This window comes from Periplaneta americana, chromosome 16, assembly GCF_040183065.1.
Source record: "Periplaneta americana isolate PAMFEO1 chromosome 16, P.americana_PAMFEO1_priV1, whole genome shotgun sequence".
Lineage (NCBI taxonomy): Eukaryota > Metazoa > Arthropoda > Insecta > Blattodea > Blattidae > Periplaneta > Periplaneta americana.
Window position 1 is genome coordinate 151,877,676 of NC_091132.1, and position 24,818 is coordinate 151,902,493.

The 24,818-nt window shown below is 36.2% G+C and overlaps 2 protein-coding genes across 3 annotated transcripts in view; both read left to right on the forward strand.

Annotated features, from left to right (window-relative positions):
• LOC138691346 (zinc finger protein 665-like) overlaps positions 1–24,818 on the forward strand; it is a 474,208-nt gene that overhangs the window by 442,230 nt on the left and 7,160 nt on the right. The window lies entirely within an intron of this gene.
• LOC138691349 (ankyrin repeat and protein kinase domain-containing protein 1-like) overlaps positions 21,447–24,818 on the forward strand; it is a 45,226-nt gene continuing 41,854 nt past the window's right edge. Inside the window, exon 1 of one of the 2 annotated variants that reach the window (XM_069813243.1) lies at positions 21,447–21,648. The gene's annotated coding sequence lies outside the window, so the exon portion shown is untranslated. The remainder of the gene's footprint in view (positions 21,649–24,818) is intronic. The other variant, XM_069813242.1, reaches the window with a different exon arrangement.

Consider the following 24,818-nt stretch of genomic DNA (forward strand, 5'->3'; position numbering starts at 1 on the left):
TTTGCCTTTCTTATTTTCCTTCTTCCTTTCTTATTCATTTCTATCCTTTCTTTTTCAATTTATTTCTGCTTTTACTTGTCCTTTTTCACTTTCTTTCTTTGTTTTCCCAATTCAAGGGGAGCATACAAAACTGGCTAAGTCAAAATGAAAAGTTATGAGAAAAATGACAATAACTGATAAAACAAATTTGACGCCGATATAATAGTGCCTGCATATTATTTTTCAAACTGATCTAAGTCAAAACTTAGGAGAGTCTGTTAAATTGTCTTACATCATTATAGGCTCATGGGCTTGAAAATGATAAATTAAGACATGAATAAAATAAGTTGAAATCTTAAAAAAACAATACCCAGAACACTTTCGAATCCACCTCTTGAATTTATTTATTCCTATTTTAATTTTCTTTCAATTTTCTGTCTTAAATTCTTATGTTCTTTCCTTCTATCTTTTTTCCTTTCCCCATGTATTTGTTTTGTACTTTTTCCATTTTTCTGTCATTCTCCTTACATGTTCTGTATTTATTTTATTTGTTCCCTTTTGTTTCCTTTCTTCTTTCACGTTTATTATCTTTGTTTTTCACTTTCATTGTTCCTTGTATATTTGAATAAATTGGTGAGTCGTGAAAAGAACTAACTACATTTTTTTCCTTCTTCCTTTCTCCATTTTCTTTCTTTCTTTTACTCCCTTTTTCAACTTTTTCCCATAATCTTTCCATTTCCTTTTTTTCATGTTTTATTTTAGTATTCGTATTTCATTCCTCTTGTTCCTATTTTCTGTTATTTCTTTCTTTTCATTATATCCGTTTATTGATTCGTTTTTATTTTCCTTATTTTCTTTTATTTTAATTTTTTCTTCCAAATCCTTTTCTTTTAACTTCACTTTTTCTCCCGTTTTCGTTTTCTTAACTCTTTTGTTCCCATTTCCTTCATTTCTATTGATCTTTCTTTCTTTCTGTCTTTCTTTCTTTCTTTCTTTTTTTCATTTTTCTGCTTTCTTAGCTTGAAGACTAATCACCAGTAATTTTAAAGCACTATTTCACTGATGTACCAATTCACCAATGGAGTGTAATAATTTACTGAATTTCAACCGATCAGAACCATCTAAAAGTGCAATATTATCGCTTTAAATGATCGATTTTGTTTTATCACTCGATTGGAAAATTTATCTACGTTCTTATTTATTTTAATTAATATTTTTAATACTATTTATGCCTTCACAACATTATGTTATATTAAAAATCGAAATATTCATCCTTTATTTCCTTGTAACTGGAGAGCTGGTAAGGAGTAGGAAAATAGACATCTTATTTAATAATGATAATAATAATAATAATAATAATAATAATAATAATGATAAAAATAATAAAATCCAGTTAGAACTAAAATTAATTGTTAATTGATCGGTAAAATTAAAACCTATCGCAGCATTATGCATGTCAATTTGTTTCTCTGTCGTCTTTCAATTACTACTGACCTTGAAATTGTTCTGCTCTGCTGCATTGGAATTATTGCAGCGCATGCCTGCAGAGAGCCAGCAGAGCGTGAAGAATGTCCTGCTCATTACTTTTCTGGCATTCGCGTAGATTTCGTCCTTGGTCTTGCTGTAAATATTTCTTCGAACTTAACGTATTTAGATAAGGGCGGATGTAAATCACGGTTATGTCAGCTGTCAACATTTGAAGAATTTCAAACGAGTTGATAACATTAAACAAGTCGACACTCAAAGAGTCGTTTTCTTTATTTCTTATTTTAGTCCATTTTCTTTCCTGATCATTGGTGTTCTTTTTCCTTGAGTACAATCTTTACTCATTACAACTATTATCCAATTATTATTATTATTATTATTATTATTATTATTATTATTATTATTATTATTATTATTATTATTATTATTATGGTACCGCGCCGTGGCGTCGCGTCGTGGTCTAATGCATCCTGCCTAGGACTTGCGTTAAGGAATGCGCGCTGATTCGGATTCTCATGGGAGAAGAAATTTTCTTATGAAATTTCGGTCAGTGTATAGAACTGGTACCCACTCAGCATCGTGATGCACTTGGGGAGCTACGATAGATAGCGAAATCCGGTTACGAAAGCTAGCTATAACCCGCTGGGAGGATCTTCGTGCTAACCACACGATACCTCCATTCTGGTTGGATGATCGTCCACTTCTGCTTCGGCATGTGGACGTAAGACCAGCAGCGGATGGTCGTCATGGTTCTTCATGGGCTGTCGTGCCTCTGATTATTATTATTATTATTATTATTATTATTATTATTATTATTATTATTATTATTATTATTATTATTATTATTATTATGAGTTCGATCCCAGGGACCGACTATCTTCACTTAGACATTCCTGGTTTCCCAAGTCTCTCCAGGCGAATACTGGGATAGTACCAGTTACAAGGGCCACGACCCAACTCCTTCCCAATCCCAATTAGCCCTTGACTCTTTATCAATTCTCATCTACAATCCTATCATCTGCAGTGCCAGACGTGTCTCCTATCAGTCAAGGAACTATAAACTGGAAAGCGTGCCATCTGTGAGTAGGACGATAAACCACTGTACTGTGGATAAAGTCGGAGGAATTCATTACTACTGACAGTTGTTGTAATAATAATAATAATAATAATAATAATAATAATAATAATAATAATAATAATAATAATATTCCTCATCATCATCACCACCATCATCATCATCATCATCATCATCATCATCTCTTGACGCAACCGGCCACCGGCGTAGATCAGTCGACATAGGCTCTTGTCTTCTGATCCGGAGTTGCGCTCGGGAGTGGGTTAGTTTTCTGCTTGGACTGATTATTATCTACATGAGTTTTTCCAAGGTTATATCCAACCGTAGGACGAATGTCAAGTAATCTATGGTGAATTCTCGGCCTCATCTCGCCAAATACCATCTCGCTATCACAAACTCTATCGAAGTGTCTTGACATCAGAAGTTCTGGGTTTCCATCTCCAGAGAATTGTAATCCTGACTGAAGTGTTTCGTGGGCTGCCTACGTCACACTAGACAAACATAGAGGCTATTTCTTCAAAATATGCTCCACGATAGCGACGTTTTCTATTTAGAATTGTCCACACCTGTGGAGTAACGGTTAGCGCGTCTGGTCGAGAAACCAGGTGGCCCGGGTTCGATTCCCGGTCGGGGAAAGTTACCTGGTTGAGATTTTTCCGAGGTTTTCTCTCAACCCAATATGAGCAAATGCTCATCGACCGTAGTGCTTGTCGTGGACCTTGGTGCCATGGTAAATGTTGTGATCCTTATCGTTATACTTGTCGTGGGCCTTGTTGCCTTTGTCGTGGTCTCACATTTTCATTTGAAAGCAATACTGTTTTTCGATCTTGTCAAGTAACTCTTGTGCCATCGGTATTTGTAAAAAACTTAGTGCAAAATAAAGTGGAATTTTGGGCACTTCAATAAATTTCAAATTGCTAGTAAAGGACATTGATTTATGTTTCCATATTTGTTTAAAAATGGGAAAATAATTTAACAGTAGTAAACATTTCACAGCATAACTAGTTTCGTGCATGCTCTTAAAATAAACGTGTTCTCCTTCAATCTGAGGCTTAATGTCCCAGCTTAATATATTGTAGCATTTGCATAGATTTAATATTATGTGCTGTTGTCTTCGTAACTATTCTGATAATACAGTATAGTCACTGAACCCGCAACTGCGCAAAGAAAAGCTGCACCACGATTCTCTTTGCGTATGTGATTTTGTTGCCATGAATACGCGTGTGTTAGTTTAACTTTTGCAGCCGATTTCACAAACAAATGTTAAAAATGCACTAACACATTTTTTGAAAAGACGTTTTAAATTTTTTGCGAATGGTGTTAACATTATTTCCTGCAATTTTGGGTTTCACCAACGATTTACAGATGGACGTTAGCGATCATAGATTTTTAACTCTTGCTGGCGTTGCGTTGTTGGAACTCTCATGATAATTGGGAATAGTATTAATCAGGAAGACTGTATGAGAACCAAAGCTTTTCTAAACGTGTTTCACCCTATTCACTTGGAGAAAAGTAGCGCAATATTACGATCTCTTTGGCAACCATAATTGAAGCAGTGAGATCAATAACCATTCAAGTCCAATTACATAACTTTCGAGAAAAATTAAAAAAAACTTTTTCATTTCTTACCTAATATTATTATTTTTTGCTCGTAATAATTCTAGTTGTTTTAGAGATCAAGACAAAGTAATATACCAATCTTTAAAGTCGTAACACTTGTGGAATTATCCAAAATTTAATTTCAAATTGGAGAAAATGAATGGCCAAAAGTGGACTTGAATGGTTTTTGATCTCACCGCTTCAATTTGTTTTTGAAAATTGACCGCGAAACTGACGATGTGAAAAGAAATAGGAGATTCATTTTTTACTAATAGGGTTATAAAAGGTCTTTGATAGTACAATTTTATTGGTAACCAAATATAAACATATTGTAGAGTGCAAGAAACAAGCGATGTGAAAATCAAAGCCACAGATGAGACCTGGGTGCGGATTACTAATGAATTAAATTTCCACGCGAAAGTTTCAGGAAAAACTTCTAAGCAACGTAACATTCTGCAGTTCATCAATTGATGGCAACGTCGTAGATGAATACTAAGAAGGCGCGAAACTTATTAAGTTTCCCTTTCATATACTTGGTACCCTAATGTAGAAATTGATCTTGTTGCTATCTATTTTGGGCAGGGATAACTAATTACCGAATGGGGAAAAGTACATGAAACAATCTCCCCTTCGAAAACCACCAGACTTAAAATAAATAATTTAGATTATTATTTCTCTCATCATCCACTAAAAGAATATGAGAATCCTGATATGTAACTAATAAAAATAAAGTATATTTTACACTACATACTTATACAACTTATTAAAATGCATCCAAAATGGACATAAAAGAAATGCTTAAATAATTGTAATTGTACTTAACTATATAATATTTTATTTACATCATAGGATCATGAACATAATAATTATTTAACAAACACTGCATATACACACACAAACCATATTCCTGTACTTAGGAGTAGAAGATTTCCTTATTTATTTATTTTTTTTTGCATATTTCTTCCTTCCATCTTGTCTTCTTGCCTAACGAATAAGTCGAGAATCGTGGGAGAACTAGCGACATTTTACCATTTATCGTGGTTTTAACGTTCACCACCTACGACACAGGGCACCAATCTCATTTTCTTCTTCCTGTCGATGTTAGATGGTGCTGAAGGTAGTTTCGCATCTTATTATCACCCGCGGTAACGTTATAATATCTTCATTTCATCTTGGTTATAGTAATAAAAAGGTTTTTGAATCTTTATTAAAATTTTTTGAAGCCCGATAGAGGCTTAAAAATTAGTACTGGTTGTACCCGTCTAAATATCTTTAAAACTCTTTCAAGTTATGGTCACGTTTGCTTTATATATTCCAGCTTTATTCGTTATTAGTGACTGAAAATAACCAGTGGCGTAAAATTTTATTGCAATAGGTATGGCAGAGGAGCGAGAGAGATATCTCTGTTGTGCATTCTAACCACTGGCGAATTTTGGGTGATTATTACTTATGTACCGACCACTACAGGAACTTGATAAAATACCTTCAGAATGCCTTGGATTGAAAGTATTGAGTAGTAGATAATTGATGTGTTCACTAGGAGAGCTGTGAGCCTACCCACCCCGTCCTAAATAGGTACCTTACTTATATATACGAAAATTGTCGTGCGTGAACGAAGAATACTGCCATATTTCTTTAATGTAACAGTGGGTTTCAGAGTTGCCAACATAGTAATAATATACACACCTAATCAAATCTTACCTAACCTTTCTCATAATACTACACACCTAATCAAACCTAACCTAACCTGTCACATAATACACACCTAATCAAACCTAACCTACCCTGTCACATAATACTAGACAAATATAGTAATATTCCTCACACAGCAGAAACTTTGGACCCAAAATATACAATGCATTAATTAGAGCTTACCCTGAGCTAAGTACACTTAACACAAATAGATTTAAGAAACAAATCAGATTAATTAATTAATTAATTGTTTAAGCTAATTAAGTTAAAAATTGATACTCTAATATTTATGTACTTTTGTAAAAAAAAATCTGTTCCTCCATTCACTGTTTGAGTCGCTTGAGAAACTTCTTGCCCCAGCAACTAAAACTTACCCTAGTGCAAACCCTAGTAACGCCGCACTTCGATTATTGTGACGTTTTGTTAAGTGACCTAAGTTCTGAATTGTCAGTCAAGTTACAGCGAGCTCAGAATATGTGCGTCAGATACGTGTGCAACATCCGACGGTATGATCACATATCACCGTCCTTCGCAAGTCTCTCGTGGCTCCGACTTAAAGAACGTAGAACTTTACACTCTTTGTCTTTACTCTTTCGAATTCTGCACACTTCAACACCAAATTACCTTTCGTCTCGTTTCTCTTATCTATACTCTAACCACGACGTAAATACCAGATCACTTATCTGTGGCACGCTAAGTATACCTCTTCATAGAACATCTTGTTATTCATCATCTTTTACAATATCCACCTCGCGTCAATGGAATTCCTTGTCACAAAGTATTAGGGGCTGCAAGACAATAAACACCTTTAAGAACAGCTTAAAATATAACCTTATTAGCATTTCACTCCAATCATACTGATTTAAACTATCACTGACTACATTGTTACTCTTTTCTTTAGACATCATCCTGATTGTGCTGTATTTTAATTGTCTCGTAATAATCTCTTTCTATTATCTAATATTATTTGAAATATATTGACATTCTATGTATTTTAGTTTAATTGTGCTACACAGTTTATTTCAGTGTTTAATTAATAGTTCATAGTATTTTGTTGTTTAATTTGTAAATAACTTTTGTATACATGTAACTCTCATCTCAATCAAGTTGTTGGATTCTTTGTAAGTTCATGCATATGTATATACACTTTTTGCTGGTTGAGTGGAAGAGAAGGCCTTACGGCCTTAACTCTGCCAGCTAAAATAAATCATTATTATTATTATTATTATTATTATTATTATTATTATTATTATTATTTTCTATTTGTATATAGACCCTATTATTACATGCTGTATTATTTTACCATTTATTAATGTTATTGTGCTCAATGAACTCTCTTAATATTGTGATATATTTTGTATAACTGATCTGAACTGCGCCCGAGCACGAGCATCTGCTCTTACGGCTGCAATGCCCAATGTAGCTCAAGTGTAAAGTAATAGGCAGGCAGGCAGGCAGGCAGGCGGGCGGGCGGGCGGGCGGGCGGGCGGGCAGGCAGGCAGGCAAATAAATAAACTTAGTATCATTTCGTTTTCATGTATTGCCGGCTCTGCTAATCGTGTCGGTTTCCATCTAGTGGAAGTGGATCGTACTAATACTACTAATTTGAAGAAGAAGAAATGGCGATTTTCATAATAATTACATTTTACAATTTTCGTAATATATTAAATGTGTTAAAGTAGTGATAATTCTCTATATATGGTACAGTAATATTTTAAATGTGTTGTGGTTGTGATAAAAATATTGAAAATTGGTTTATAGCGCGGGCGGGCGGGCGGGCGGGCGGGCAGGCGGGCAGGCGGGCGGGCAAGCAGGCGGGCAGGCAGGCGGGCAGGTGGGCGGGCAGGCGGGCGGGCGGGCGGGCGGGCGGGCGGGCAGGCAGGCAGGCAGGCAGGCAGGCAGGCAGGCAGGCAGGCAAATAAATAAACTTAGTATCATTTCGTTTTCATGTATTGCCGGCTCTGCTAATCGTGTCGGTTTCCATCTAGTGGAAATGGATCGTACTAATACTACTAATTTGAAGAAGAAGAAATGGCGATTTTCATAATAATTACATTTTACATTTTTCGTAATATATTAAATGTGTTAAAGTAGTAATAATTCTCTATATATGGTACAGTAATATTTTAAATGTGTTGTGTTTGTGATAAAAATATTGAAAATTGGTTTATAGCGCCACATTGGCAATGACAAAAGTGTGCAATATTCGTACTGTGGCCGGTGGATCGAATTTTGTCTATTACCCACCTTGCTAACAATTATTTTCGAGAATCTGTATTTCAGTAAAATTTCTTTCTGAGAATATTTCCCAAATCTTATTCCTTATACCTCTCTCTCGACTACATATATTTAAAAGGTCTAATTGCAATAATTCTGTATCTACAGATATATTTTTACGCTAGTCATAGTTGAGATTTCAATGGTTTGTTAAGCTTTCAACACAGGAAATTCTGATGTTACATGAAGAAACATTTTACCAAATTATTACACTTAACAACTGTTCATGAAAGTATTTTTGATGAATTTAGCATAAAAAGATGTTAAGTTTTGATATCTGTTGGTGAAATCGGCCCTTAATGATGTACAGTATGATTATAAAATATGGCAAAGCATTGTAGGAACTAAGAGAGATGCGATCTACGAAAACCTGACAGTCAAGTCCTATTCTCTTAATTATCAATAGTGTACAAGGCTAACGGACAAGATGCTTGTTATACTTATAATGCCATGAAATCTAAAGAAGTAAGGTTTAAAAAATAGAAATTCTTTCAAAGCGGCTCTTTTAAATTCATACAATATACGGGGATTTCATTTGGAAACTTCCTAGTCTAAAAAATTATGCAATTGAATTAAATTTAATTTTAACAAAACCATGTCAATTTAGACATTGAAGAGGAAGTGTAAACCAAGTGTTAATTGCATTTTAGGTTTAACCCCTCCCCACACGCGCCTTCTCTTTCAAATTTTCATATTTCAACTTTAAAGAGTATTTAATGAAATTTACGAAATTTGCTCCATTGTTGGTTCCATTGTTGCAGCCTACTTCGGAACTCCTCTGTATGGCATCGCCATAGTATCAAAAGCATACATACGTACATACATACATACATACATACATACATACATACATACATGCATACATACATACATACATACATACATACATACATAAAGTAAATCCGAACTTAAGCTATTATTACCCTTAATCCTATTTTGAAATTTTTAAGGAAAGGATTTGTAATAAACAACTATAATTTATTCCTTAATATTAGTTCATGTAACTACCTGAAATGACATGTAATCAACGATAATCTGTAGTTCTATTCTCACCAGCTCAGCCACCGGCGTGGCTCAGTCGGTTAAGGCGCTTGCCTGCCGGTCTGAAGTTGCGCTCAGCGCGGGTTCGATCCCCGCTTGGGCTGATTACCTGGTTGGGTTTTTCCCGAGGTTTTTCCCAATCGTAAGGTAAATGTCAGGTAATATATGGCGAATCCTCGGCCTCATCTCGCCAAATACCATCTCGCTATCACCAATCTCATCGATGCTAAATAACGTCGTAGTTAATACAGCGTCATTAAATAGCCAACTTAAAAAAAAACTCACCAGCTCTAAGCGACAATAACAATAATCTAGTTTGCCAGGCGACGATAGAAAACAAAAGATGCGAAACAATTTATTGAGCTGAAGGAACAATTGAATGCTTTTTTTCAAATTGAAGTACCAGAATATTTGTTCGCCTCCTGAAATTTCAAGGGAGGATAGGGGTCGAGAAATGGGTGATCAATTATATTACCACTGGTCCTAAATTCCCCCCCCCCGTGTATAAATTGACGTGTTTTTTGTTTAAATTAAATTTAATTGAAACAAGACATTTATTTAGACTAGGAACTTTTGAAATGAAAGGCCGGTGTAATTATTAAACTGTATTTTCTTTAAATACATTCTTTTCTGTAATTTAAAAACACTTTACATAGGGGAGAGTTGGTCAAAACACGGAATCTTGTATATTTCCTGTTGAAGTGATAGGAAACAATTCAATTTTTAGTTATGAATCCACTATTCTATGTACTTTCATAATACATTTTGATTTTCACTTCTAATGATATAACCACAGTCTAATAGATACAGTCACGCAACTCATACGTATAAAATATGCCAACATTTGACAGCTGGCGCGACAGTAGCCCTCTAGCGGCAGGCAAGTTAAAAGTGTGCACACGACATATGATAACACATCAGAAAACGGGTTTTGCGTAATTTATTTTATATTTTTATGCTATACAATAAGTGTATATGGCTCTTATTAATTCTACTTTAGAATCCTGGAAGAATTTTACACGCAGTTAATCTACAAGTTTCAGAAGCTGGGAATAAACGTAATTCTTTCTGCTCCTTACAACTGAATCATGGCCCTGATCACGTATCATGGTTTGAAATAATATAATTGTTCGTGCGTGGTCGGTTAATTCAATTCATTTCTAAATATATTTATGAATCATTGGAACTTTGTATTTCCTGTGAGAAGAGTAAAAATTAGTAGCTTCAAAATTGTAGGGCATATCTCGTAGGATACATCGCGCGGTGAACTCCTCTCCCTATTGGCCTATTTCCTGAGAAATTAACGATTTTGCATACCACAAATCGGGGTAAACTCGGCCGCTGAGGTAAACTTCAAAATAAAGAAAAGGGGAGGATTTAAACATTAATATGAAGTTCATTATTTTTCCATTTCTTAAGAACCGGTATTTCCTTTATTATTTTGAGTCACAAATAGTACTGATGTTGTGGTTTAAATTTTTATGGCAAGTTTGCCGCATTTTACATTACATTTCCAATTTTTATACATAATGCCTAATTTTAACTTATCCTACCTGTATAATACGTAATTAGCATGCACTTACTGTTAATATGACGTAGGGAAGAACAAATAAATGAACACACAATTTTGTTGAAAAAATTGTTAACTTCAATTAACTCAGAAAATGTAGGGCCTAATTTTATTTTCAGAGCAGATGTGGTGTAAGTCAAAAATGGGTAATGAGGGGTTAAAGTAAACATTCTCTAAAATACAGCGCAAAGTGACAGTTAATATTGAATGTATTTAAACTATTAATAGTCAGTGAATAGCATGAAGGATATATTAATTGCTAATTTGCGCTGTATTTTACATAATTTTTACTTTAAACCTCATTACCTGATTTTGACTTACATCACTTCTGCACTGAACTGCTCAAATAATCACTGGGAATATAAAATCAACACCAATAACACTGATCCAAATTATTACAGAAAAGATTGCTTTTTATATTAAATTTAAAAAGGCTCTTTTATTTCTTGAGAACTTAATACGTCTGCCGCTTGAATCTACACCAACACATCAGAAATTTATCGACACAGTCTGGATTTATTCAAGAAGTGAATATTTTGCAAAAGGATTACTATACTCCATGAATTCTTGCAAAATTAACACCATGATACCTACTTGAATGATATATAACATTCAACTTTTGAAAAATACAAAGAAAAAAACGCGAATACAAAAATTATGGAATTACTTGCATTAAAAACTGTAGATATATTATCCAAAATCGGAATGGTTACACATTTACACATATGATCTCTGCAAAAAAATAATATACTGTAACAGGTATTTACTTTGTTTTTATTTAAACTGTCCTTCCTGACATACAAATAGGTAACTGATAAGTAATAAATGTTGTACAGAACACAATACGTAGGCTACCTACAACGTGGATTATTGGTTATGACTGAGTTATGATTTTCTCTTGGTCTTTAGGGAATATGAACGCCAAATTCGGAGATTTAAACTTGTTGTTACTGCAATTTTCGTCATTGCACATATTGCCTTTATTCCGACGCATGATTAAAACGTTATTATAAATCTCGCATCCCTTTAAAGCACGTGCTGGCTGTATCAACCCTATGACCAGTGCCTTGCCTGCCGCTTGGGCGCTAGTGTCGCGAATGTTGGCAAAAAAAGTGTTGAAGTTGCGCGACTGTATATATTAGACTGTGATATAACTAACTACGATAACTGAAGAGCGGGTTGTTAACTGTATAACATAGTACACATGCTTCTCAATAGATGCCATTGCAATAGACATTCGAATCGGTTTGCATCGGTCTGTGAATGCGGAGAAAAGCTTCTTATACACATACAGTAAGGTAAGTTTCCATGTTATCCCAGAGGGAGAGAGCCCATTTACATTACTTACGCTATTTTACGAACCAGTAACAATCGTGAAGTATCGGTATGTAGTATAAACAGATCAATTAAAAACGGTTTTGAAAGTGTTGGTAAACAGGGACGTCGCTAGGGGGGTGCGAAAGGGTGCGCAAGCACCCCATAAAAATCGGAGCACCCCTTTCCACACTCCAAAGGGCAACTTATTAACAAAATACTAGGCATAAATTATTTTGAAGAACAAAAACAAACAAACAATTTCTTGGGTGTGAAAAAATGCGTCCCATAGTGTATCGTAATGGATGTGAATAATAATAATAATAATAATAATAATAATAATAATAATAATAATAATAATAATAATAATAATAATAATAATAAACAGATGTATAGTATGCGCGCAAGTGCATGAAAGAACATTTTGAATTTTTTATGTACCACATTTTTACAGCTCGCACCCCATTTTTAAATCTCGCACCCCATCCGCACCTCCCTTGCTCTAATCCTGGCGACGTCACTGTTGGTAAAGTAGTTTAAATAGCAATTATGAAAATGTACAATGGTACATAAAAATGGCTAATATGCAAACATGATCTATTTAGCAATAAGGAGAACAGAAACATGACAATAGGTAACGTTTAAACGTGTCTATATTGAAGTGTAATTTAAACGTCGCACCTCCCACTCTTTGTCAGACCACACTGACAGACGTGCTGCGTATCGTTACAGCTGTAATGGAGCTGTGGAGCGCTGTGCTGTTGTGGAGGGAGCGGATCGTTGGGAGTGAGCCAGAAGCAAGAGAGCGAGGTGAAGTTGCCTTGCTCTCCCAAGAGTAGGGAGCGAAATGCAATGAACGACTCACTCTTTTGTAAGGAGGGAACGGAAAGCCGCTCCTGAGCGGGAGTCATTCATTCGAAACGACTCGCTCATGAGCGGCCCATCACTAATGGAAAGGAACAAGTGATGGTATTTTAACAAGAGGACTATATATATGAAAGGGATTCATACTAGAGATGGGGGAAATAATTTAAATACCGATATTTTGATATTGCAATATATTGCAAACCTAATTTCGATAAACGATATATATTGCAGCAAATATATCGGTATATCGAAACAATTCGACATATCGCTATCCCGTAAGCAAATTAATAGATAGGCCTACTAATGCATTTACATTTGTGGACGTACATTTATTACAATAAACTTAAATTTTAATAGCCTATTCCTTATTAGAATTGAAATTAACATCATAACAATCAAAACATTAAATGTAAAATTGTAACGATAAACAATACATTTTCAATATCATAATTTTATTATTATGTAGTTCCTAACCTAAATCAAAATTATGGTGGAGGTAAGATGAGCTTAAATGATACAATGGGAAAGTGTTAAGTGAGCTCTATATGGGTCAGAATTTGACAATGAAACATTCATTCATTCATAGTGTTCTGCCCGAAGGCAGGTCTCTAACTGCAAACAGAGCATTCTCCACTTTTTCCTATAGTATTTTCTGCCTTCCTCTTTGTCTCCTCATATGATCCATATATCTTAATGTCGTCTATCGTCTAATATCTTCTTCTGCCCTGAACTCTTCTCCCGTTACCATTCTTTCTAGTACATCCTTCAGTAGGTAGTTTCTTCTCAGCCAATTCCTTTTCCTCCTCCTGATCAGTTTCAGTATCATTTTTTCTTCATCCACTCTTTCCAACACAGCTTCGTTCCTTACTCTGTCTGTCCATTTCACACGTTCCAGCCTTCTCCATATCCACATTCCAAATGCTTCTATTTGCTTCTTAGTAATGTCCATGTTTCCGCCCCATACAATGCTACACTCCACACAAAGCACTTCACTAGTCTCTTCCGTAGTTCTTTCTCCAGAGGTCCACAGAAGATGCTCCTTTTTCTATTAAAAGCTTCCTTTGTCATTGCTATTCTCCTTTTGATTTCTTGGCAGCAGTTCATGTTACTGCTTATAGTACATCCCAAGTAGGCTATCTGAAGCTGTCCACTTGCTCTAGTGCCTTATTTAGAATTCACAAGTCCACCTTCTTTACTTTTCTTCCTATGGCAATTATCTTCATTCCATATTGCTCACAGCTGTCATTGAGCTCCAGTAGCTTATCCTTTAGTATTGTCTAACAACGCCATATCAGCAAATCTTAAACACTTTATTCTTCTTCCTCTAACTATCACTCCTCCCATGTTCTGAAAACAGTTCTTCACTATATCCTCCAAGTAAATGTTGAACAGGGTACGTGATAAAGGGCATCCTCGTCGTACTCTTCTCCCTATTTCACTTGCTTCTGACATTTCTTCTCCTTTGACTCGTTTCATTTGTAGGTTACTGAAAAACCTTCTCTCTTTCCAATCCACTCCAATTTTCTTTAGGATCCCCATCAGTTTTTTCCAATCCACGATTCAATTATTCTGATTTTATATAGGATTCAATCGAGGATACAAATATAATGCTCTTTTCTAGATAACAACGTAATCATTTTTAAATCTAAGTAAACAGTACTTGTATTCATTTTTAAATGTAAGTGAACAGTACTTAGAATGTTACAAGTTTTAACAAACTTCACAATTGATTTGATACATACCTTCTATAGTAAGTTCCCATTGCAAGTTATTGTTACACTCCAACATTCAAAATCCCAATGGTGGTGGTGATGATGATAATGATGATGATTATGATGATGGTGATTATGGGGATAAAATTTTAATGCAGTACTAAAATATAGGCTATAATAAGAAAACAATGTCAGTACTAGGTTGTGCATATAAATCCTAGCTGTAAACAAATCTCAAACCAGTATTACATCCTTGTTTCTCTTTGCATTTAAAAACACAGAAATAAAAGTTTTGAAGTCAAACGATTCCCTTTCAGAGTGACAGTTGCTCCTGCTTTGGATAAATTAATACTAAAACGGTAGTAGATAAAGCTCCCGTCTCAGTCTCACGTTCGCACACGTTTGATTTTGAATTTGGTATTGCATATTATATAGTTTGAATTCGAATTCTAGACCAGCAAATCAGAGAAAGGCATTGATTGGATTGGATGTTTCAAGATTGCACAATTATGTAACTACCCACTTTCATTAACGCCATCTCTCAGGGAATTATCGGAGTTCACTAGTGTGGATTTTGTTGTTCATAATAATTCCATATAAACAAAAACAAATATAAAAAACCGATAAATTTATGAAAAAACCGATATATATATATATATATATATATATATATATATATATATATATATATATATATATATATATTGAATTAAAATTTTGATATCGATATATCAAAACGAAAATATCGGTATTTCGTAAAAACCGATATATCGTTCCCATTTCTAGTTCATACAGTGTTACTATCAATCTCCCCGTGGTCTCCAGAGTTCTTGGAATGGGTTGAGCAGCCGCCTCTTCCCACTCCATGTGACTTGGTCCTGTAGAATCTGTATAAAACAAAATAACAGAAAATATATTTCGGAATATGTATGATGAGACTTTCTTGTGTTAAATTCTAACGTACCTTGTTTACATGTTTCGACCTATTTATGGGTTATCCTCAGAACTGGTCGTTGTTGGTCTTGGCGCCTCTTGTTTTGTTTCCTGTGAGGGTGTGTTCGTGTGGTATAATGTAGAGTCAAAGAGTGTGTGTGTTCTGAAATAGAGTTGTGTGTTGAGAATTTCGTTGGGGTGTGTTTTCGTGTGTCTGTATATTTCATATTGTTCTAATTTGTTTATTTTCTGGCTTTTTTTGTTGGATGTGTAGTATTTCCATGTCTGTGTTGATGTCTCTGTGGGTGTGGTTAGAATTTGTGATGTGTTCGGCATATGTGGAGGTGTAGTGTTATTTGTTCTGTATGCAATGTTGTAATTTAATTTCTTGAATGAGGTTGCAATTTTGTGTGTTTTTGTTTTCGTATGTTAGTGTGATGTATTTTTTGTGTTCTTGGTTTGTGTTGTATTCTTATGTTTTTTTGTGATTATGTTTTGTCTTACGTATTATGTTGTCTATTATGTTAGGGTTGTATCCGTTTTCTTGTGCTATATATTTGATTGTGTTTAGCTCATTGGTATGTTGAGTAATCTGTGCACCACTGTTCGGAATGCAGCTTGTTTGTGTTGTGTTGGGTGGTTGGATGTGTTGTGTATGTGTATTGTTGTTGTTGTTGTTGTTGTAGGTTTTCTGTAGACTTTGAATATGTGTTTGTTGTCGACTTTTTTATTGTGATGTCTAAAAATTTATGGATTTGTTGTTTTCAATTTCTAATGTGTAGTGTAGCTTTGGGTATGCTGTATTTTGTTTATGTGTTGATGCGGGTTTTGGATCTGTCTTTTGTTTCCTTTGTATAGTATTAGTATGTCATATATTTATCTGTGCCAATATATGATGTTGTCTGCGTGTTTGTTGTTGTCTTTGTTTAGTATGTATGTCTGTTCTATGTGGTGTAAGAATATTTCTGCTAGTATGCTGATCCCATGGGTAGGCCTTCGGTTTGTTATTGTATGTGAAGTAGTTTTGTTTTGTGATGATGTCTGTGGTGTGGATGATTTATTTAATGTGTTCTTGTGGTGTGTTGTTTTTTTGAGAATTTGTTCTAGTATCTGTAGTGTATCTTTTATGGGAATGTTTGTGTATAGATTAGTCAAGCCGAAAGTTGCTAATGTTGTACTGTGTGGGGTATGTTTGTCTTTTTTTATTCACTAGGTCTATTTTGTTTTTTATTGTTGTTTGTTTTTAGAATTTTATGTCGTTCCTTATGGTTTTGTCCATTTATGTGGCTAGTTTGTGTGTTGGTGCCATATACATGGACAAAACCATAAGGAACCTCTGCGAAGGATAAATCTCCAATTTGTGTATTTCCATGTCGTACAATATTCCGGTCACGAGACATATACACCGCCTGTTCTTCAAATAAAGTGTTGCAACAGCGCTTGACTTCTTGTTGAGTGTCGTGGCCGATACGCTTCACCGGCTGCGTCCAGTATAGACACTACTCCTTTCCACTGGTTAAATATCAGTGGACGAAGAGTATTTGTAGGTACCACGGACAATTGACTTATCCTCAGTTTAAATATAAAGACTCTTAATACTGACTTGTAGGTAGGGTAGAGATCTGTATTTGTATAGACGTTTTTCCCTGCGGTCAGTGTTTTTTCATGATTTACAGTGTCGTTTTTGACCATGTAATTTTTGTTTCTCACCATAGTAAAACACTTTCGAACTACGTTCGACTGAGGTCAGTCTCCTTTAAGCCACGCTACATCGCGTTCGAACACCTGAACCAGCTGTCGTGGTAATGTCACTGAGGATGAAGGGGCAGCCTCCGAAACATGTCTGAATTTTATCAATTTTAATGTCATCATTTTTAATGTGTTCATACAACTATGATATATATATATATATATATATATATATATATTGTATGTTTCTTATCTAGCCCATGAACACTGTTTAATTGACCTTACATGTGTGATTGAATATTCTTAATTTGTTTGAAATGAACTAGGATACAACACAAAAACGGTTATTTCAAAACCATAGGCCTACACAGGGTCGTAATTATTACAAACAGAAATAATAGCACGAAATTAACGGTTACATTAACAGTGTATTCGACTGTATCTCTGCCCTCTCGGTTAACAAAAACATAATTATTGTTAATAGGCCTATCCAAAATTATATAAATAAATATAATTAATTATATAAATTTCTTACTCTATTTAAAGCAACCGTTTTCAACATTTATGCCCGTGTGCACCATTCTCGATTAAAATTTGACCATGGTTAAGTCGGCACTTGACCATCTTCAACGCCAATTTGCGGAGTATCAATCTCGATCAAAGTTAAACAAGCGAGTTGATGATGATCAAATTTGATCACGGGTGTGGGACTGATTATCTTGAATTGAACATGGTCAAGTCGAGAAAACCAAAATGGCGGCACGATTTGACGTACTTGATGAAATTGAAGTTGAAATGATGTATCTTCAACACGCAAATCACTGCGGAAATAACAGAAATTGTGTTATTGTATAAATAGTAAGTTTGTAGATGAATAATAAACATGTTCTTTTTTCTCAAAATAGACTAATGTTTTATATATGTTTCTCTTCGGAATATCGGGACTTTACTTGAGGACAAAATATTATTTAGGCCTAATTGTCCAATTTTGTTAACATAATAATAAAGTAGTTATTCTATGCCGGTAATAATATAGAAAAACTAAATGACCATTTTGTAGAATGCGAGATTATCACTTATTAGCTATAGATTTTCCGTTTGAAACTATTAGGACCTACATGACGTTTTGGACAATTAGGCTATTTACGCTTGAATTAAGAGAAATTACACGGATACCTTCCTTTCCCTCTTACTCCAAAATTCCAACCTTGTGAACACAAAATAAATGGATAAATTTCAGAACAAGGATACTTTCCTTTCCCTCTTACTCCAAAATTCCAACCTTGTGCACACAAAATAAATTGGCACTAAAAACTTCCTTTTCGTATGCATGATGATGCGTATTCGACATAAACAGACGATTTTTTTTTTTTTAATTTTAAAATTATTGTTAACGAGGTGTCCGTATACCGGTACTGAAAATTTCCCAAATAAATTATTGGCACTGAAATGTGTCTTTTCGTAAGCAAGATGATGAGCATTCGACAAACACATACAAATCTGCTCTTTTTAGTAGCAAGATAATTGTCAGTGAGGTATCCGTATACTGAAATTTTCCCGAATAAATTATTGGCACTGAAATGTGTCTTTTCGTAAGCAAGATGATGAGCATTCGACAAACACATACAAATCTGTTCTTTTTAGTAGTCTATTTCAAGATAATTGTCAGTGAGGTATCCGTATACTGAAATTTTCCCAATTATTATCAAGAATATGAAATAACCACTGTATAAATTATGTTACAAATTATGTGGAATAATGAAACACGTACAACTCATGTGAATTGTGAGGTTAAATCCAACCAGGTAGCCTGCTTTTCACTTAGAGAACTTCAGTCAGAACTTTTATTCTGTAATATGGATGCATAATTGCTGACGAGTTCTAAAGGAATTCCCACTTCGAACTGTGAGAAGTTCGGTGCTCTTTTCTGTTTTTCTTCCATGATTATTGAAACTTGTTATTTGAAAACTGCGAGGATGTTTGAAAGCAGTCCGACAAACAAAAACGAAGCGATAATTGACAGAATGCGTTCGTTCGCTGTTTTATACTCGGTAACCTAGCGCTCAGATGATTCTTCTCATTCTTCTCAAGCGAGCGTACCGTCAGCTGATGGTAGTGAGTTGATCGAGGAAAAATGTCGGTGCACCGCATCTGTGACTTGATCATTGTCAAGAATTAACCATGTTTCCGAGATTGCTGATAAACGGGCTAGATGATCGAGAATGGTGCACACGGTCATTAGATTCAGTGATCGTATTTTGTAATGATCGTCGTTGCCGGTGTGTTTGTCAAGTGATCAGTGATTGCGATGTAACTATTGATAATGGATAAATTCTTAATAAAGAAAACTGTCCATGAAATGGAACACAATGATAAACGGGTTGTAGTAGTGGCACCGAACCTAATAGCTCATGTTCATCCTCGCGCCAAGAATTAACGAAGGGTAAGCAAAGCAGTGAAGGGAATATGTAGTGCTTACGGCCGTAATTTCAAACCATATTGGGTCATGCAATTTGTATAGCTATTACACCCATATGAAAAGTCAGACGATATTATTATTATTATTATTATTATTATTATTATTATTATTATTATTATTATTATTATTATTATTATTATTATTATTATTATTATTGTTTTAATATTATACGCAAAAGCTAACAGGTAGAATATTTGTGAAGGAGAAATGAAGGGGTGGTGTACACAGTGCGCGTGAGGGAACATAGTGCCCATGCCTAATCTAGGACTAGGTAGACCGTACGCCTAACGAAATATTTTTCGAGTAACTTCTTGCTTTACTAAATGTCTTCCAGAGAGTCCTTCTTCTACGTCTACTCATTCTTGTGTAATGCAAGGCTACACAAATTAAACGCTGGAAGAAAAAAGAAAAGAAAAAACGCTCTTGAGAAATTTATGTCCGTACCACATAACTGACGTCGGCACAGGCCATGAATGGAAAATCAGTGTCTTGCCTTGCAGGAAACAAGTTGAAATCATACTGAGGTTAACATACTAAGTATTGCTCACTGAATGGGCAAACATATGTCACGGGTGTCCGAAGTTCTCTCCATTACCATCGTCGGTCTGTTTTCAGAAGCAGGAGTGTACAGGGATGGTGGTGATTTAATACGATTTTTTCTTATATCTTCAGATAGGCCTGTAAGTTCTGTTTAAATTCGCACTTACTCTTTTCACAACATGGCGGTAAAAATGTGCTTGACCTAGCTCCTGCTTCAGTTTTTCAAGTTGTCAGTGGCGTAGACTACTTTGTTACGTAAGTGTCGATTTCTTGATGCCAATATAAATGTTTATCTCTAGTGTTAGATATTTCGAAGTAACGTAGAAATAAATACTAAAACATAGTAGCTGTACTTACATAATGCCTGAGCATGTGAGCTACAGTAACACCAGCAGTAGTCAGTGGCGTATGAAGGTTTTCAATCTAATAATAATAATAATAATAATAATAATAATAATAATAATAATAATAATAATAATAATTCTGTCGTGAGACGATCTTTCAATGTCGGGGACTGTGTTTACTCAAAAAATTTGGCCGAAATCTTAGAAGTATAGCTATTGTGTTTTCTAAATGTGAGCTTATAAGAAACTCCCTATGAAGAGAAATTACAGAAATTAATATTGGAAAACTATAGACTATGTAGATCAGTTACGGAAACATATATCAATCATCTGAGAGGGAAGGAGTGTTATGTCTCTGATCCGAGTATGTATCTCTGTGTTATGGTTTGGGGCTTTGTCCAGACTTGTTGTTGTTGACGTTGTTGACATCGGATTCTATATCTGTGATAAAACATAATTTCCTGCCATTCATTCTTTGAGTTTTACTCTATTTAATTTAATAGAAGCGAAAGAAAATGTATTCAATAAAATGAGATTTCGTGCACTAATTAAGAAAGACAGAACCTTTATCACACTGTGAGTGTATTGGTGTGCAACTTCTCTGGACACGATAACAAGCTCTTGACTTGTGGTACCTGTCACGTGATTTATCGCATTTGATATCTTATTAAATATTAATTTTAAAATAAAAGCTATTGCATTATCTTAACTCACGTTATAACTTTATTTAATCATAATCTTTCTCCTGTTTGCTGTTTTCAAACGTCACTTATATTATCTCTTCATCCAGAGTTGTCTAACCTGTCTGACAGCTTTATCTGGTTGTATTAATCAGTAGATAAGGCACTGTATAACTCCTCAGAAGCAGGGCTGCATCACTACTAATTCTCGTTTTCAACGAAGTGGTTTTTGGTTCGAACTTCTTCACTTTTCTCTCCGTTTACAAATTCTGTGGACGATTGTGTTCGGAATTTATTAGAACTCCACCACTGTTGGTGGCACCATTCTTCGTTTCGCTGAGTGTTAACATAACTTAATTTTCAATTCACAAGGTAAGTTCTGGCTGTGTAACAACAGCTTCTGCTTCATAAAGATATAGGCTAATAAGATTGTGGAACTGATAAAGAATGACGTTCTGGAATTTCTGCTTCTCCTATTTCGTCGGCATCACTGGCTAATGATAAGGGACTCTGCATCCGCATAATTCAGGATTTTCATGTCAGCATGAAGGTCGTACAACATGTACGTGTGTGGTAGTTATGGTCTTGTGTTTGAGAAATACGTTATTCATCCATTTTGAAGCAGAAGAATAACGTTCCTAACACTTAGCTGTCGGTTGTACCTATATCCTGATTGCTTTGAGGTCGCTAAACATAGGAAGGAAATAATTTATAAAGTGTTTTGGTGTAAGAAGTCTGACAGACGGACGATGAAGCAACACGTAATAATCGCAGTACTGCTGGATAGATGAAGAGGGATGGCCATTCTTTTTCGTACCTGTGTCAATCAATTCTTAAACAATGTTCCGGTCGAAGTGAGATCCTCCAAGTTGTGACCGGGGGTACAATGTGGCTCTTGTGCTCTTCTTTTCGACCATTTATCCACTTACCATCACCCAGCCATTTTCGCTCTCTCATCTTTTTAATCTCTATCTTTCTAACTGCCGGCCATCATTGTATGCGGAACCCCCACCACATCATCTGGGCCAAATTCACCTTTCCATCCCCGCTGTTAGTTTTTTGCCACGTCCGCCTACATGACGGAATTTGTTACGAATGTCTGTTGAGGCACATACTTCTTCCTTTTCCAGATAGTTATATTCATTCTTAGGTTAAGGTTCTTAGTCTTATAACTCCCGTCTTACCAGCGAGTACCTTTCTATCTCCGTGGTCCTGACTCATGGTTTCGAGCACGACTTCCGAATTGTGTATCCCGACAGGGCGCCCAGCAACGAAGCTATAGTGGACTCTTCATACTGCCCCTATATGCAATTTTAGGTGCCGAGCCCGGATCAGAGGTCACGTCCACTCACGTAGAGCCCCCATTGGGGGCCCGGGACGATTTAGACGTCCCGGTGACCGACTCTTCTCGCTGGGGCGGATATACCGCTCCGACGTGTTACAGCTGACTTATGGGCGTCGCAGTGTAATCAACCACAAGTCCCCTGAAGCTGCGTGTTGTCTCGGATTGCTCCGGCTTTATACGAGTAGTCCGGCGGTTGTGTTCAGTACAGCGTGGGGAGCCACAGACGGTTATTCCCGTGGTAGGGGCATAAAACTGCGACGCATTTCTGGTGTAAGACTTGCCATTAGGTGTGTAATGTCCAGTTTGAAGGGTAACTTGCGTGAGCTGGGTCGCTTGGGATAGGTCTCTGTGGTGGTTCTCATAGCCGGCACACACCGCGAAGAATTTTTAGTTGTCTTTTTTTTTTCGCACTCCCAGTGGCAGGCTGACACCGACGGTTCCACAGGGCGGGGCCACTTTAAATGTCGTCGCGTTCTTCTCCTCCTCCCTCAGAAAAAAATAACAAAAAACTGAAGCCAGGAATAGACACGACTGGTGGTCATATGATAGATATTACAATGGAATTGGACCCAGAGGAAGTAACTGTTAAAGTGACGCCTCCAACATTTATTAGTATCATCTTGGAGGGAACAGAAAAGACTATGAAAAACAGCAGTCCATTTTACGTGAAACGCCCAATCGACGGACACGTAGGAAAGGTAAAAAATGCAACTCGACTACGCGACAATAGTCTCCTCATCAAGACTATATCTCCAAAACAGTGTGAGACGCTGTTGAAAACGAAGTTGCTAGGTCTTTAACCTATTCAAATCGAACGTCACTCCTCGCTGAACACCACGCGGGGAGTAGTGCATACGGATTCTCTGGAGTGTATGAGCGCCGAGCACTGTGTGAATTGTTCTGGGGACCACGACGCCAATTCTAAAACTTGCCCGAAGTAAATGGTAGAGAAGCATATTCATGAGCTCGGAGGTCGGGAAAATATTACTGTTTTCGAGGCGCGTAAGCGTATTTTAGAGCAATAAAAGAAGGAGACGGAAAAGTCCTATGCAGCAGTATTGCAAAAGGCAACAGAGGCAATTGATGTATCCAAGGAAACGCCACCTCTTGCAAGTATACCAGGGAAGCGTATTGAGAGCGCAACCCAGACGTATGTGGACGTTGCCACTCAGATTGCTGACTCACACGACACGTGTGGCCTTGATAGCACGCCTTACATTAAAAAAAGATCACTATCTTGGCGACAGATTAAGATTCAAGGCCTGGTAGATCGCCGCGACGTCCCACTTCTTGTTCCGATGACGGTTCGAGGCCACGCTCTCGATCCCGTGCTTGATCAAAATCGCGATCAGGAGTGCGACGATCTGCGAGTGACTCCCCACGGTCGAGGGCTAAGCAGTCTCAGCCAAGGCACCAAATCATAGAAAATGTAAGAAGAGAATTTCGCCTGTGAAGCAACCAAGATGATTTAGCTGCTTGTGATGGCTGATATTGTACAGTGGAATGTGAACGGTGTACGCAGCAGATATACAGAACTACAACAATTTATCTCTCATGAGAATCCTGCTATTTTATGTCTTCAGGAGACACACCTCAGCTGGAAACCTCCTTCAGTATCTCGGGATACTACGTTCACCGGGACGATGACTTTGCCGGTATTCCTGCTAACGGAGGTTGTGCACTCCTACTCCGCCAAAGTACCTATATTTTCCTCTGTCATCAATGTTACCACTTCTCATCAATGCATTGCCGTAACAATAACTCTTCCTAGCATTCAGTTTTCAATAGTCTGAATGTATATGCCCCCAAATACACCTTTCTCAATAAATGAAATTTAACGTATTTTGTCGCAGGTACTTGCTAAATATCTGGTATTAGGGGTTTTCAATGCATCCCACCAATTATATGGGCTCAAATTCCGATGATAACAGAGGAAATAAAATAGCAGAGGTATGTAGCCGTCTAAATCTCATTACCCTGAATTCTGGGAAAGCAATAAATCTTTCCTTTGCTTATGGTACTTATTCCATAATAGATATCTCCATTTGTAGTCCAGTTTTGTCCACGCATTTCGAATGGTCTGTGATTCACGACCTACATAGTAGTGACCATTATCCCATTCGAATGCGTATGTCCGTTTTACGTCGTGCTGAATCTCTCTCTCCAAACTGGGTTACTAAAAAGGCGGATTGGGTGG